Source organism: Geotrypetes seraphini, chromosome 14, assembly GCF_902459505.1.
Source record: "Geotrypetes seraphini chromosome 14, aGeoSer1.1, whole genome shotgun sequence".
Lineage (NCBI taxonomy): Eukaryota > Metazoa > Chordata > Amphibia > Gymnophiona > Dermophiidae > Geotrypetes > Geotrypetes seraphini.
The window spans coordinates 75872447-75888793 of NC_047097.1; the positions used below are offsets into that span (position 1 = coordinate 75872447).

At 48.1% G+C, this 16347-nt stretch overlaps 1 protein-coding gene across 4 annotated transcripts in view; it reads right to left on the bottom strand.

The window, feature by feature from the left end:
- CTDSPL2 (CTD small phosphatase like 2) overlaps positions 1-16347 on the bottom strand; it is a 202553-nt gene that overhangs the window by 64762 nt on the left and 121444 nt on the right. The gene's annotated exons all lie outside the window — the stretch shown is intronic.

The window sequence follows — 16347 nt, forward strand, 5'->3', positions numbered from 1 at the left end:
ATTAAAGAGGACATCAAAACCACCAGGATCACAGATGTCAAGTACACCGGGGAGTCCCTCTGAGTAAACCTGGCAAGAGGCAGAGAAAAATGCCTGTATCTAGGTGTGGTATACAGACCCCCAAGACAACTGGAAGACATGGACGCAGAATTAAGACATAGAGAATATCACTCTACGAGGAGAAGCTGTACTGCTAGGGGACTTCAATATGCCTGATGCAGACTGGAACTCATTTTCAGCGACAACCAGCGGTAGCAGGAGGCTCTTAACCTCCATAAAGGGAGCACGTCTCAAACAAATGGTAACGGAGCCCACTAGGGCCCAGGCGATCCTCGACCTGGTACTCACCAACGGGGAAAGCGTCTCAGAGGTCTCAGTAGGAGATACGTTAGCCTCCAGCGACCACAACATAGTATGGTTCAACCTTAGGAAAGGCTTCCTTAGATCAAACACGAAAACAAAGGTACTCAATTTCCGGGGCGCAGACTTCGCACGCATGGGAGATTTCGTCCATCGGACGCTGCAGGACCAAGCGGAGACCGATGATGTAGAAGCTAAGTGGTTAACACTGAAATCAACCATACATGAAGCAACTAGCCGCTTCATAAAATCAGTAAATAAACGACAAAGAAACAATAAACCCCAATGGTTCACCGCGGAGATCTCGCACCTCATTAAGGAGAAGAAAAAAGTGTTTCTCTCCTACAAGCGCACGGAGAAACGAGAGGCAAAGGTAGAATATAGGACCAGGTCTACAGCGGTCAAAATGGCAGTTAGGGAGGCAAAACTTCGAGTGGAAGAAATTCTGGCAAAAAACATTAAAAAGGGGGACAAATCCTTCTTCAGGTATATTAGTGACAGAAAAAGGAACACAGGCAGGATAGTACGCCTTAGAAGACCGGACGGAAGTTACGTGGAAGCAGATTCCGATAAAGCCGAACTACTGAATGAATACTTCTTGCCTTCACCTGTGAGGCACCGGGACACGGTCCGCAGTTGAAGGCAACACAAAGCACAGAAGACTCGTTTCAGAATTTTGAGTTCACACCAGATGAAATTTACAGTGAACTGGCAAGACTCAAGGTGTACAAAGCCATGGGACCAGACAATTTGCACCCAAGAGTGCTCAGAGAATTGAGCGATGTCCTGGCGAAACCGTTGGCTGAGCTATTCAATCTCTCCCTAAGTAAGGGGAAAGTTCCCCTGGACTGGAAATTAGCTAATGTCGTTTCTCTGCATAAAAAGGGTTGCAGGGCAGAGGCTGCGAATTATAGAACGGTGAGTCTCACATCAATAGTGTGCAAACTCATTAAAAGCAAATTGGACACGATCTTGAATGAAGGGAATCTTCAGGATCCCAGTCAGCATGGATTCACCAAGGGTAGGTCCTACCAATCCAATCTCATCAGCTTCTTTGACTGGGTAACAAGAAAGTTGGACTTGGGAGAGTCTTTGGACGTCATGTACCTGGACTTCAGTAAAGCTTTTGACAGTGTCCCACACCGCAGGCTGCTAAGCAAGATGGAATCTATGGGGTTAGGAGAGACACTAACTGCATGGGTCAATGATTGGCTGAGTGGCAGACTTCAGAGGGTGGTGGTTAATGGTACCCTCTCTAAAACATCGGAGGTGACCAGTGGAGTGCCGCAGGACTCGGTCCTGGGTCCACTCCTTTTCAACATATTCATAGGGGATCTGTCTCAAGGGCTTCAAGGTAAAATAACACTATTCGCTTATATGTAATATAGTAAGTGAATGCAGTTTACAGAATTATATGGTGCAGGACCTGCTTACATTGGAAAGTTGGTCCTCAACCTGGCAGCTAGGCTTCAATGCTAAGAAATGTAAGGTCATATACATCGGAAGCGTAAATCCATGCAGGACGTACTTCTTGAACGGAGAAACTTTAACTAGGACTTCAGCAGAACGAGATTTAGGAGTAATCATCAGTGCAGACATGAAAACTGCCAATCAAGTGGAGAAGGCTTCATCTAAGGCAAGGCAGATATTGGGTTGTATCAATAGAAGTTTCGTCAGCTGAAAGCCTGAAGTCATAATGCTGTTGTACAGAGCCATGGTGAGACCTCATCTGGAGTACTGTGTGCAATTCTGGAGGCCACATTACAGTAAAGATGTGTGCAGAATTGAATCGGTTCAGTGGACGGCCACCAGGATGATCTCGGGGCTCAAGGGTCTCTCGTACGAAGAGAGACTGAATAAATTGCAGCTCTACACTCTCGAGGAACGTAGGGAGAGGGGAGACATAATCGAAACATTTAAGTACCTCACGGGACGTGTCAAAGTGGAAGATGATATTTTCTTTCTCAAGGGACCCTCGGCCACAAGAGGGCACCCGCTCAAACTCAGGGGCGGAAAATCTCATGGCGACACTAGAAATTATTTCTTCACAGATAGAGTGGTTGATCATTGGAACAAGCTTCCAGTGCAGGTGATCGAGGCAGACAGTGTGCCAGACTTTAAGAATAAATGGGATACCCATGTGGGATCCCTACGAGGGTCAAGATAAGGAAATTGGGTCATTAGGGCATAGACATGGGGTGGGTAAGCAGAGTGGGCAGACTTGATGGGCTGTAGCCCTTTTCTGCCGTCATCTTCTATGTTTCTATTGATTTCGAAACCCAGAAGTTGGAGAAATAGGATGGTCTGATTGGTGGCATGAAGCACTGCCTGAGATGAAGGAGCCTTGATTAACCAGTCGTCCAGGTAAGGGAAGACTTGAAGATGGTGAGAGCGTAGAAAAGCGGCCACCACAATGAGACACTTTGTGAATACCCTGGGAGAGGAGGCAAGACCGAAGGGTAACACTTTGTACTGGTAATGACAGCGATTGATCATGAAGCGGAGATATTGGCTGGAAGCCAGATTGACCGGGATGTGAGTGTAGGCCTCCTTGAGATCGAGGGAGCATAGCCAGTCGCCCTGAGTGAGAAGAGGATAAAGGGTGGCCAGAGAAAGCATTTTGAACTTTTCCTTGACCAAGCATTTGTTGACATCTCGGAGATCTAGTATGGGTCTGAGGTCTCCGGTTTTCTTCGGAACCAGAAAATATTGGGAGTAGAATCCCTGCCCCTTCTGATCTAGAGGAGCTTCCTGTATGGCGTTCAGAAGAAGAAGGGATTGGACCTCTTGAAGGTGGAGGGAGGACTGAGGTGTGTTCAAAACAGACTCTTTTGGAGGACTTTGGGTGGGAAGAGTCTGAAAGTTGAGTCTGAAAGCCGCTTTACAGAACAATGGTCAGACCGCATTTAGAATACTGTGTTCAACACTGGTCTCCATACCTTAAGAAAGATATAAGTCTGCTGGAGAGAGTGCAGAGGCGAGCCATGAAACTTGTCAAAGGGATAGAGCATTTGGATTACAAAGATCGACTCAGGAAACTGGGACTGTTTACCCTCGAGAAGAGAAGACTGAGGGGGAATATGATAGAGACTTTTAAAATATTAAAAGGATTTGATAAAATGGACCAAGAAACAGCATTACTAACATTTTCAAATGTGACACGGACTACAGGTCATAGCCTGAAACTGAGTGGCAGTAGGTTCAGGACAAATGTCGGGAAGATCTGTTTCGCGCAACGCATGGTGGGTGCTTGGAATGCACTCCCCGGGGAGGTTGTGGAGGAGACTACTGTACTGGGATTCAAGCGCAAGTTGGATGCACACCTTCTTGCTTATCATATTGAGGGATACGGTAATTCTGGGTCTCCATAAAGGAGTACTTAAATGGGCCGCCGCGGGTGCGGATCGCTGGACTAGATGGACCTCGGTCTGATCCGGCGAAGGCGTTTCTTATGTTCTTATAGCCGTGGAGAATGATGTTTAGAACCCACTGGTCTGAAGTGATGATCTCCCAACGGCTGAGGAAAATAGAAAGACGTCCTCCTATGGGTTGAGGCAGAAAGGTTGATGGTAGAAGACTGGCTAGGCTCTGGAGAATGAAGTCAAAAGGGTTGAGTGGACTTCGGTTGTGCAGAAGGTTTCACCTGTTGCTGCTGTGGTGCATGAGGTTGTTGGCGTTGCTGCTGATGCTAGCGTTTAGGCTGCTGAAGAGCAGATGGTAAGGGTCTAGCAGGGTAGCGACGCTGATAGGCCGATTGTTGGCGAAAGGGCCAGACAGGTGGAGGCTTTTTCTTGTTCTTGAGAAGAGTGTCCCAGCGAGTCTCATGTGCTGACAATTTCTGTGTGGTGGAATCGAGAGAGTCACCAAATAACTCATCCCCGAGGCACGGAGCATTGGTAAGGCGGTCTTGGTGGTTGATATCAAGCTCCGAAACCCTAAGCCAAGCCAGACGGCGCATAGTCACAGCCATCGCCGTAGCCCTCAAGGTGAGTTTGAAGGTGTCATAAATTGAACGGACCATGAATTTTCTAAACTGTAAGAGACTGGAAGTGTATTGGTGGAAAGCAGTGAGTTTCCGGTCAGGTAAGTATTTTTCAAAAGAAGCCAGTTGCTGAATGAGGTGCTTCAAATAAAAGGAAAAATGAAAGGCATAATTACCGGATCTATTGGTAAGCATAGCATTTTGGTATAAACGCTTGCCAAACTTATCCATGGCCTTTCCCTCTCTGCCAGGAGGGACAGAAGCATAGACACTAGTGCCCGCAGACTTTTTGAGAGTGGACTCAATCAATAAAGACTCATGCGGGAGCTGGGGTTTGTCAAAGCCTGGAATTGGAATGACTTTATATAAGTTACGCTGAGAGGAACCAAGCTGTCAGGTGTAGCGACTGCAGGTTAGGATGAAGCAGAGATCCCTGATGCTGCGTAAGCAGAGATGGAAACACTGGCAGAAGGAAGGGCTCCCTGCAGCTGAGTTGCAGAAGGAGGGAGTACCAAAGTTGTCTGGGCCACCGAGGAGCAATCAGAATCATGGTGGCCCAGTCGGACTTGAGCTTGACCAGAGTCTTTTGAATGAGAGGAAAAGGAGGAAACGCATACAGAAAGAGATTCCCCCAGTCCAGAAGAAAAGCATCTGCCTCGAGACAATGACGGCTGTAGATCCTGTAGCAGAACTGAGGCAGTTTGAAGTTGTGGGGAGCTGCAAAGAGGTCTACCTGAGGCGTTCCCCACAGGGAGAAGATTTGATGAAGGGGCGTGGAATGGAGTGTCCATTTGTGAGGCTGGATAAGACGATTCAAATTGTCCGCCAAGGCATTGTCCGCCCCCTGAATGTAGACAGCTTTGAGGAAGGCGTTGTGGCGAATCGCCCAATCCCAAACTTTCAGAGCTTCCTGACAGAGGGAGGCCGATCCCGTGCCTCCCTTCTTGTTGACATAATACATGGCGACCTGATTGTCCGTACGAATGAGGACCACCATGTCGTGAAGCAGATGCTGAAAAGCAGTGAGAGCATTGAAAATTGCGCTGAGTTCCAGGAGATTGATATGGCACAGACGATCCGCACTCGTCCAATAGCCATGGGTGCGGAGACCGTCCAGATGAGCCCCCCAAGCATAGGTCAAGGAGTCGGTCGAGAGGACCTTCTGATGGGTAGGCATGTGAAACAGCAAACCTCTGGAAAGATTGGAAGAGAGCATCCACCAGCGAAGCGACTGCAGCAGAGCAGGAGTGACCTGAATGTGACAAGACAGAGGGTCGGAGATCTGCGACCATTGAGAAGCCAGGGTCCACTGAGGAATCCGCAGGTGAAGTCTGGCAAAAGGAGTCACGTGAACCGTAGAGGCCATGTGCCCCAGGAACACCATCATGTGTCTCGACGAGATGAACGGGCGAGAAGAGACCGAGTGACAAAGATGAAGAAGAGCCGACAGGCGCTGAGGAGGAAGGCACGCTCTGAGTTGAATAGTATCCAGAACAGCTCCGATGAAGGGGAGAGTCTGTGAAGGTTGAAGATGGGATTTGGGAAAGTTGATCTCGAATCCCAGACTCTGTAGAAACCAGATTGTCCTCTGAGTGGCCCGGACGGCCCCCTGAGACGTGGAATCCTTGATGAGCCAGTCATCGAGGTAGGGAAACACCTGCAGACCATGGTTCCTGAGTGCTGCAGCCACCACAACCAGGCACTTGGTGAAGACTCTGGGAGATGAAGCTAGGCCGAAAGGAAGCATTCTGTACTGAAGATGAAAGTGTCCCACCCGAAATATGAGGTATTGACGGGAGGCCAGATGGATGGGAATGTGAGTGTAGGCCTCCTTGAGATCCAGGGAGCATAACCAGTCGTTCTGCTTGAGGAGGGGATAGAGAGAAGTCAGGGTCAACATGCGAAACTTCTCCCTGACCAGGAACTTGTTGAGCACCCTGAAGTCCAAAATAGGACGCAGGTCGCCCGTCTTCTTCGGAACAAGGAAGTACCGGGAGTAAAAACCCTTGTTCTGTTGGTCCACAGGGACCAGCTCGACGGCCCGAAGCCGGAGTAAAGCCTGGGCTTCCCGAAGAAGAAGGGCGGTCTGGATTAAGTTGGAAGGATACTCTCTTGGAGGATGTTAAGGAGGAACATGATGGAACTGAAGAGAGTATCCCACTCTTACGATGGAAAGGACCCAGAGGTCGATGGTAATAGTCGTCCATCGATGGTAAAAATGATGGAGACGACCTTCGATGGGGAAAAGCGGGGAGGGCAGAACGATGGAAGTTATGCTCCCTACGAGACAGTAGAAGGCTGATGCTTTTGCTGGGGCTTCTGCTGATGCTGCCTCTTTACTGGCGGCCGAATGGCAGGGGCCTGCTTCAGCGGGTAGCGCCTTTGATAAATCATAGGAGGACGAGACGGACGAGAGATAGCAGGCTTGGGCTTCTGGCGGAGAATAGACTGAAAAGATTTTTCATGTTTGGACAGTTTCTCCGTTGCCGCCTCGATGGACTCGTCGAAAAGATCCGCTCCCGCACAGGGAACGTTCGCCAGCCTGTCCTGGAGATTCAGGTCCATATCAATGGTGCGAAGCCACGCCAAGAGTCTCATGGCCACTGAACAAGCAGCCGCTCTGGTCAAGAGCTCAAAGGCGTCGTAAGACGATTGCATCATTTGCAGGCGGAGTTGGGACAATGATGCCAGCACCTCCGAGTACTCGAAGCGAGCCCGAGAGTCCAGATAGGGTAAAAACTTTTGAAGAATGGAAATAAAAAACTCAAAGTAGGTTGCAAAATGAAAGCTGTAATTCAGGACTCGAAAAGCCATCATCGAGTTCTGGTAGATGCGCCTGCCAAATCTGTCCATGGTTTTGCCCTCCCAGCCAGGAGGAGTGGAAGCATAGACCTGGGAGGGATGAGACTGCTTCAGAGAAGATTCAACCAAGAGGGACTGGTGCGAGAGCTGTGCCCCGTCGAAGCCCTTATGGTGCACCATGCGGTATCGAGCATCCAACTTCCCCGGGACTGCCGGGATGGAGTATGGGGTCTCGAAGCATCTCATGAAAGTCTGGTCCAGAAGCTTATGTAGAGGCAGGCGTAGAGACTCGGCAGGAGATTGAGGAAGATGCATCGTCTCCAGATATCCGAGAACTTGGAACCCGAATCCAGGGTGATATCCAGATCCACCGCCATCTGCCTCAGGAAGGACGAGAATGACAACTGGTCCGCCAGGGCCGGGCCTCGAGGAAGGCTCGAAGATGAGGCGGCTGATCCGCCAATGCCGAGGACCGGCACAGAGAGAACGAATCCCTGCAGTCCTTGAGTTCCGGCATAGGAGGAGGGGGGCGAGTACTCCGGGGAAAACTCCCGGAAAGGTTGCTTCCGACGAGGCGAGGCGTGTCTTGATGAATGCCTCGATGAGTGCCTCAATGAATGCCTCGATCGACGACCGGAGCGACGCCCAAACGAGGCAGCCACCGAGTAGATGGGACAGGAGGCTGTGGATCGAAGCATCAGACGCTGAGACGAGGCCCCCCGGGGCACTCCCCAAGGTTTGAGGTCCGGCATCGCGGAGGAAGGGTCGGGGCCAGGCAAGCCATGCATCGAGGATATCGGTTCCAAAGGTGGCATGGGCAAAGACTCTGCTCCTTGCGAGACATGCCCCGATGCCAGACCAGACACTCGCCGAGACTCTGCTCCCAGCAGCGACAGTGTGCGCCGAGGAGGCACCGGAAGCAGCTCGACCTCGCAGGAGGCTTCCGCGTGCCCAGGCTGGATCTGGGAGAGAAGCGTCGGCCCAATTTTGGTAAAGAGCTCGACAAATCGCTTCTCCATCAGGGCGTGGAACGACGCCGGCAAAGAGGGATCCACATCAGCAATGGGACCTCCCGCAAGGACATCGGTCACTCGGGCCGCCAGGGGGCTTGGATTTAGAGGCCTTGGGCACCTTAAGCACCACTGGAGGGATGGGAGGCTGCGCTATCTGACCTGAAGAGACATCGGAAGGCACGGCAGCATGCGTCGGAGTCGAAGCTGGCATGGAGGCAGGCTTGAGCAGACTCGAGGCTGAAGATGTAGAATTGGAAGTCGAAGGCATGGCGCTCTGTGAAGAGGGCAGCACCGGGACGCCTCCATGCTAAACAGCGACTCCCACAAAATACAGCGACGCTTAAACACACGTGCTGTAAGTGTGGAGCAAGGCCGGCACGATTTCGGAAGGTGTTGAGGCCCGAGACACTGAAGACAGCGTCGATGCGGGTCCGTCAACGAAATCGCACGCTGGCACTTGACACACTTTTTAAAACCGGTAACAGGCCGTGACATAGGCCGAAAAAGCTCCGCCGCAAGGTCAAAGCCGCAGGGCTGCGGCCACGCGTCCTGCCCGGTCGAACGATTGAATGAAATCTTGTTTTTTTTTTTAAAACAACAAAACGCAACGTGAGCCAACGAGAATGAGCACAAAAAAAACCCCAAACCCGCGGGCACAGAAGGCACAATAAAGGAACTTTGCGTAGAGTTTCAAAGGCAAACTTCTCAGCTCCGCGGAAGAGAAAGAACTGAGGAGACACGCCCGGTGCATCGGGCGGGAAGGCACTCACGCAAGTGCGGTGTGGGCAACTCTAAACTTCTAAAAGTTTCTACAAGCAAGTATGCTTGCGAGATGTCCACATCGGGGCTCCGTTGGATGATGTCACCCACTAGTGAGAATACCTGCCTGCTTGTCCTGGGATAATATTGCTACTCCTTGGGTTTTGGCCAGGTACTAGTGACCTGGATTGCCACCATGAGAACGGGCTACTGGGCTTGATGGACCATTGGTCTGACCCAGTAAGGCTATTCTTATGTTCCAAATGAAGACTGAATCTGTTCAATTTCAGTTTTAAAAGTTTTTGCAGTAGTTGCTGCTGTAGGTTGTAAAGTAAAATTAGAATTGGGAGGAGGTCGCATGGTTAATGTTTTCAAAACAGTATACAGATAAATTTCTGTAGTCTCTGTTGCCTTGTGCAGGTCATTGAGCAAATGAGGTTTAATGTGGATAAGTGTAAGGTGATGCATGTCGGTAACAAAAATCTTATACAGGATGTCCGGTGCATTACTTGGAGACCCCCTCCCCCCCAGGAAAGAGATGTGGGAGTACTGGTCGACAAGTCAATGAAGCCATCCATGCAATGCGCAGTGGTGGCGAAAAGGGAAAACAGAATGCTAGGAAGATTAAGAAGTGGATCACAAACAGATCGGAGAAGGTTATCATGCCACTGTATCGGGCCATGGTATGCCCTCACCTGGAATACTGCGGCCAGCACTGGTCACTGTACATGAAGAAGGACACAGTATTACTCGAAAGGGTCCAGAGAAGAGCAACTAAAATGGTTAAGGGGCTGTAGGAGTTGCTGTACAGTGAGGGATTAGAGAAAACTGGGCCTCTTCTCCCTTGAAAAGAGGAGACAGAGGGGACATAATCAAAACATTCAAGATAATGAAGGGAATAGATTTAGTAGATAAAGACAGGTTGTTTATCCTCTCAAAGGTAGAGAAAACGAGAAGGCAGTTTTTAAAGTTAAAAGGGGATAGATTCCGTACAAATGTAAGGAAGTTCTTCTTCACCCAGAGAGGAAGAAAACTGGAACGCTTTTCCGGAGGCTGTTATAGGGGAAAACACCTCCAAGGATTCAAGACAAAGACAAGTTCCTGCTGAACCAAAACGTACAAAGGTAAGACTAGTCTCAGTTATGGCACTGGTCTTTGACCTAAGGGCCGCCATGTGAGCGGACTGCTGGGCACGATGGACCACTGGTCTGACCCAGCAGTGGCAATTCTTATGTTCTTAGGTCTAGAAAAGAAGGAAGAAGGATGATTATAAAGATGTTCAGTGTTGCAATAATATGAACATCTGAATGAGGTAGATTATCTTCTAGAAGATGAAGAAGATTGAGAGGTCTGTGGTTTAGATAAAAGTTGTTATGTGTGTTTTTTAATCTTATATGCAGCTTCCTCAATTTTTTCTCCAAACATGTCATCTCCCTTGCAAGGTACCATTGGAAATGCACTCCTGAACTGAAGTTTCCAGATCTCTGATTCAAAGCCAAGCAAATCTGCACATTGCAATGGCTATAGCAGATATTAGAGAAGAAACATCAAAGGCATCAAAATTGTTCTATTCATGAACTTTCTAGTAGTCAACAAGTCTTTAGATAATTGCTGAAACTGTTTTAAATTGTCTGAGGGAAGGAATTCCTCAAAGTCTGACAATTGTTTTAGCAAAGATTTAAAATAAATGGATATGTAAAACAGGTACATAATTTTGTTAAGGAGCATAGATGACAAGAATATGCACTTACTAAAAGAGTCTAATTTTCTGGCTTCTCAGTTCGGAAGACTCATCTCGTCAAACCTATAATTTAAAATGCAAAGCCATTTCTATTTCTTCAGACCTATAATTGTTCAAGACCACCGATTAGAAATCTTGTTGAAAACCACACTGAATCCTTGTTGAAACTTGCCGTATAGAAGGAAAGGTATGGTATGTAAGTATTTAAGATTGTTAGCTGTGTGAGCACTTGAGGACATATTCTACAAATACTGACTGGTACTGAAGTTGAGGTCTGTACATTGTGAATATTTTTCTAGGAGCTTCTTGGACTGGTAGGAGAGTTTAAAAATCAAGGAGTTTGAAAACTTCAAAATGAATTTCCTCCTCCGTTTCCATTGTCTTATGAAGCCAGTGAAAGATATACTCTCTGGTGGAAATGTTTGATGCTGAGGAGGGGAAGAAGGATCAGACAAAGTTGGACAAGTTCATGTTAAACTGGTGAAGCGACTCATTTGGAGCACTGATCTTGACCTCGGGGCCGCCGCGTAAGTGGACTGCTGGGCAGAATGGACCTGGTCTGACCTAGCAGCAGCAATTCTTATGTTCTTAAGTATGTATAATTACACAATGGGGGGGGGATGACATTGGGAAAAGGGGAGGATGACATGGGGGGGGTGGGGATGACATTGGGAAAAGGCAACCTAGAAAAGGACGGGGATTTTGGTGGATAAAACAATGAAACCGGCAGCACAATGCGCAGCGGCCTCAAAAAAGTCGAACAGAATGTTGGGCATTATCAAAAAAGGCATCACTACCAGAACCAAGGAAGTTATCCTCCCGCTGTACAGGGCAATGGTGCAACCGCATCTGGAATACTGCGTCCAGTACTGGTCGCCGTACCTAAAGAAAGATATGGTGATACTAGAGAGGGTCCAGAGAAGAGCAAGAAAAATGATAAAGGGCATGGAAAACCTCTCGTATGCTGAGAGGCTGGAGAAGCTGGGGCTCTTTCCCCTGGAAAAGCGGAGACTTAGAGGGGATATGATAGAAACTTATAAGATCATGAAGAGTATGGTGAAGGTAGAGAGAGACAGATTCTTCAGACTGGCAGGGGCAACAAAAACTAGAGGGCACTCAAAAAAATTGAGGGGAGATAGATTTAGAACAAATGCTAGGAAGTTCTTCTTCACCCAGAGGGTGGTGGACACTTGGAATGCGCTTCCAGAGGAGGTGGTTGAGCAGAGTACGATTTTGGGTTTCAAAAAGGGATTGGACGAGTTCCTGAAGGGAAAGGGGATCCAGGGGTATAATGAGTAATAGATCACTACAGGTCATTGACCTGGAGGGCCGCCGCAGGAGTGGACTGCTGGGCGTGATGGACCTATGATCTGACTCGGCAGAGGCAATGCTTATGTTCTTATGTATGCTCTAGGACTCCTCTGCTGAGTATTCTGGCAACTACTCACCTGAGTGGAGGTATCTGAGTCAGACTCCTCAAAGTACTCCCTATTAGGTGAATCAGGGAGTGTGCACCAAGTAGAGTGTTGACTGTGCATCAAGGATCAAGTCGTTGTTCCGTGGCAGGAGATACTTCTCCAACAATAAAGACTGTGACAGGGACCCTGTGCTGTGCCCCTCTAAACTCAAGTCACATGACAGTCAGTTCCTGAATCCTACCCCTGTGGTAAGCTTTGGCCACTTCAGAAAGGAAGAGGAAAACAGCTCAGAATGAAGAGTTTAAATACTGTGCCTTTAAGAAGCCTCATCAGAGAACCCCAGCTAATGGGTAGAGGCTCCTTTAAGAATCTGACAGATGCTTCCAGGAGGATGGAGCGAGCTAGTGCAGAGCCCTTTTCCCCAGCTAGAACAGAAGGAGGAGTCACAGGGTGGAGCTAGAAAGAAGCCGAGTGAGTAGAAAGGCAGAGAAGCATGGTTCCAGTGACAAGGAAATGGCTGAGGATGAAATTCCTGAAGAAGCAGCCTTAAGAGAAACCCAGAAACAGAGGACCCAGAAATAAAGTGGGAAAGTTCCTTTTCCTCAGAACTCTTGTCAGGGGAGAGCACAGATATACGACTATTTTCAGGTCAGACTGTGTTTGAACTTCCATTTTGGGTTGTAGCAATGGTTTTTTTTCCCTTTTCCTTGCCACACATGGGAAAGTTTGTTGATTTCCTGTTTGAGTTACATGCATGGAGCAGACCAGTGTGTTTGGGTTTATTTTTCCTTCTGGGGTTGGGTTTTTTTTCCCCTGAAACCCTTTTTACAACTCTGTTCTTGGATATTGAAGACACTAAGAGAGGTGAATTGAACACAGTCTGGTGATATTATGGGAAAGTAGCTTTGCTGTTTGTACTTCTATTGCATTACAGTATTGGGAGGGAGGAATTCACCGTAGAGTTAAACTTCTCCCCCTAGACTGCCTGGTAATAGAAGCTCATTACCAGTCCAGTTTAAATCAGAACCTGGATAGCAAGGAAGAGTGTTGTGAAGAAAAGTGTGTTTCTGTGTTTGGATTGAAAGGCATGTGCTCTAATAGGAGTTTTCTTTTTCCCTGAGCAAATACCTCAATGCGTAGGGTTACCAGATTTTATGCTAGTAAAATCCAGACCCATGGCTCCACTCTCAGGCCTGCCCAGTTCCACCCAGCCCCACCCATGCCAAGACCTGTTCCATCCCAGCCTCACCCCCAGCTCTGCCCCCTCAAGTGCTCAGAGTCGCTTTAGGAGGGTATCTGTGCATGAACAGGTGTTACGTGATGATGTCACAAGCATGCACGTGACATCACCGTGTTGCATCCACACATGCACAGATGCCCTCCTGACGATGTCCTGAGTTGGAAGCTTTTCAAAACCTGGATTAAGTGCCGATTTTTGAAAAGTTGTCTGGACATGTCCTCTAAAAAGAGGACAAATCCGGGTAAATCCGGACATCTAGTAACCCTATCAATGTGGGACTATTAACAGTTGAACTGCTGGAGTTTTGCAAACTTTTTTGAATGCTTAACTGTGCTCTTGCTTTAAGGGCAGGACTGTTCCATTTAGCCACAGCTTTGTGGATTAAAAAAGAAAAATTTATGTTTGAATGTTTTTTTTTTCTTTTGCATACGGTTGGGCCATTTGACATGGATTGATAACAGAACTGTGATTCAATTATTAAAGTGAAGCTATTTTATCTGAGAGTGAAGACTGGTTGTTTGTGCACAGATAGAAAAGCTGCCAACGTTACAGACTCTTAAGTTTTGCATAACAGTGGGCATGGGAGAGACTGTTCCTTTTTAATAACGTCACATACCTGTCCATTTAGACAGGGCACCCTGGCAGGTTACCACGTGACCGACTAAACATCCCCTGTCACATATTTAGTGGTGTCACTTCGTGGGATTTACTGCCTCCGTATGACCTTGTGCTTTAAGATTTTTGAGACAACTGGACTGAGTATATGTTAACAGCTCTATGCAACTTTGTCTTTGAACCACAGGAGTCTTAAAGGTGGCTGACCGAGAGGACCAGTGCCCAAGAGGTGGTGTTGCGGCAAACCCAGAAAGTGTGACCAGAGGGATGTGACCAGGCCAATTCTTCAGCCAGTGGCAGTGGAAATTAAGCCTGAGGCTAAGACTCATCATGTCCATCCGATAAGGGTATCCGGGCATGGAGATGAGGATCTCTTAGTGAGAGAGGGCAGGACAGAGTGGGAGAATATTATTGAGGTGCCACACTTGGTCTGTTCTCTCTATCTGTTTCCATTTCAGGGCTGTCATGGATCCCACACAGCTTGTTGCAGTAGGAAGTCTTTGAACCAGCTCAGGATGGTTCCTAAAAAACCTAGTTCATTGAGTCTGGCTAGTAATAGTTGGCGCTCAACCAAGTTGAAGGTGGTGGATATGTCAAATCGACGAAGGATCGCCTGGTGGGCAGCACTCAAGTATTGCTTGATTTTGGTGGTTAAGAAAAGCCAACAGGATGCTGGGCATCATAAAGAGGGGCATCACAACCAGGACGCGGGAAGTCATCATGCCATTGTATCGAGCGATGGTGCGTCCACATCTGGAATACTGCGTTCAGTATTGATCACCATACCTCAAGAAGGACATGGCGGTACTTGAGAGAGTCCAAAGGAGAGCAACGAAACTGGTAAGAGGGCTGGAACACTGCCCATACGCCGAGAGGTTGGATAGGCTGGGGCTCTTCTCTCTGGAAAAAAGGAGGCTCAGGGGAGATATGATAGAGACCTTTTTTAAAAGGGGGGGAGGGGGGATGGTTTTTTTTTTCTTCCATATTATTCCTCTGAACTCTAGTCTAGGGCTACGAACTTAGGTCCGGATTCAGTAAACAATGCCCAGAAAAGGAGCCAGCTGCACGTCAAGCATGCTTAGGCGCTGTTTGCAGAATCGCACGTAGGAGTGCCGACTTAAAAACTCAGGCGCCTGAATCTAGACCAGGGTTTTAAAGGCCTACATTTCAAGCACCTAAGTTTTTGAAGAATTGTGCTTAGTAGCACCTAAGTTACACTCTGCCCATAAAAACACCCACTTAGGCGTTAGGCACTGCTAAGCGCCATGCGATAGGCGTCCAGCTTTTTATAGAATCAAGATCATGAGGGGCATAGAGAGGGTGGATAGGGACAGATTCGTCAGACTGAAGGGGACAACAGGTATGAGGGGGCATTCGGAGAAACTGAAGGGAGATAGGTTCAAAACAAATGCAAGGAAGTTTTTTTTTCACCCAAAGGGTCGTGGACACTTGGAATGCGCTACCGGAGGAAGTGGTCAGGCAGAGTACGGTACAGGGATTCAAACAGGGATTGGACGGATTCCTGAGGGATAAAGGGATCGTGGGATACTGAGAGAAGTATCCAGGAAATAAGTATAGAAACCCGACCAGGTCGTGCATGTGCAAGACCGGAGGGTTAGGACTTCGATGGGAAGATAGGACTTCAAATGGGAAACCAAGGTGGCAAGGGGGCCCCTTCTGGTGATTCAGACAGGTCGTGACCTGTTTGGGCCGCCGTGGGAGCGGACTGCTGGGCATGATGGACCTATGGTCTGACCCGGCGGAGGTACTGCTTATGTTCTTAAGATCAACAAAAGGACATCTGTGCTATGATTTTAGTGGAATCCAAATTGAATGGGATGGAGACAGGAGTGCTCTTCAATGTAGGTGGAAAGCTGTTTGTTGATGTGCTTTTCAAGAAGCTTGATTAGTATTGGGATTTCAGCTATAGGCCTTTAATCTGAGAAGCTTGAGAGATCAAATTTGGAGTCACTGCAGATGTGGATTGTTGAGGAGAGCGCCAAGAATGTGATGATGAATGTTGAGGTGAGATTGGTTAACTCTGTTTGCTAGAATAGGATGCATCTCGATTTAGATGCTCGCCATCCCAGTGTCCAAGAACGTTGCCTCGACGGAGTTTGTGGGTGGTGCTCGAACTGGGCTGAGATTGGGTGTGTTGATGCAGGAATTTGCACAAGATGTGACTGCAGCATACCAGTCAGTTCCATCTGCAACAGTGCTGAAAGCTGTTTTTGCAGGCACGGCACCATTACCAATATTGACAAGGGCACAATAGGTGCTGGCTGTGTTGGGTGTCCAGGCACTGGAAACAATGTCGAAGCACATCTCAGAGGTGACACAACTGTAGAGAAAGCGATCAGACATCGGTGCGTTGACATAGAGTGCGTCAATGGTGATGACACTTGAGATTATGTCGA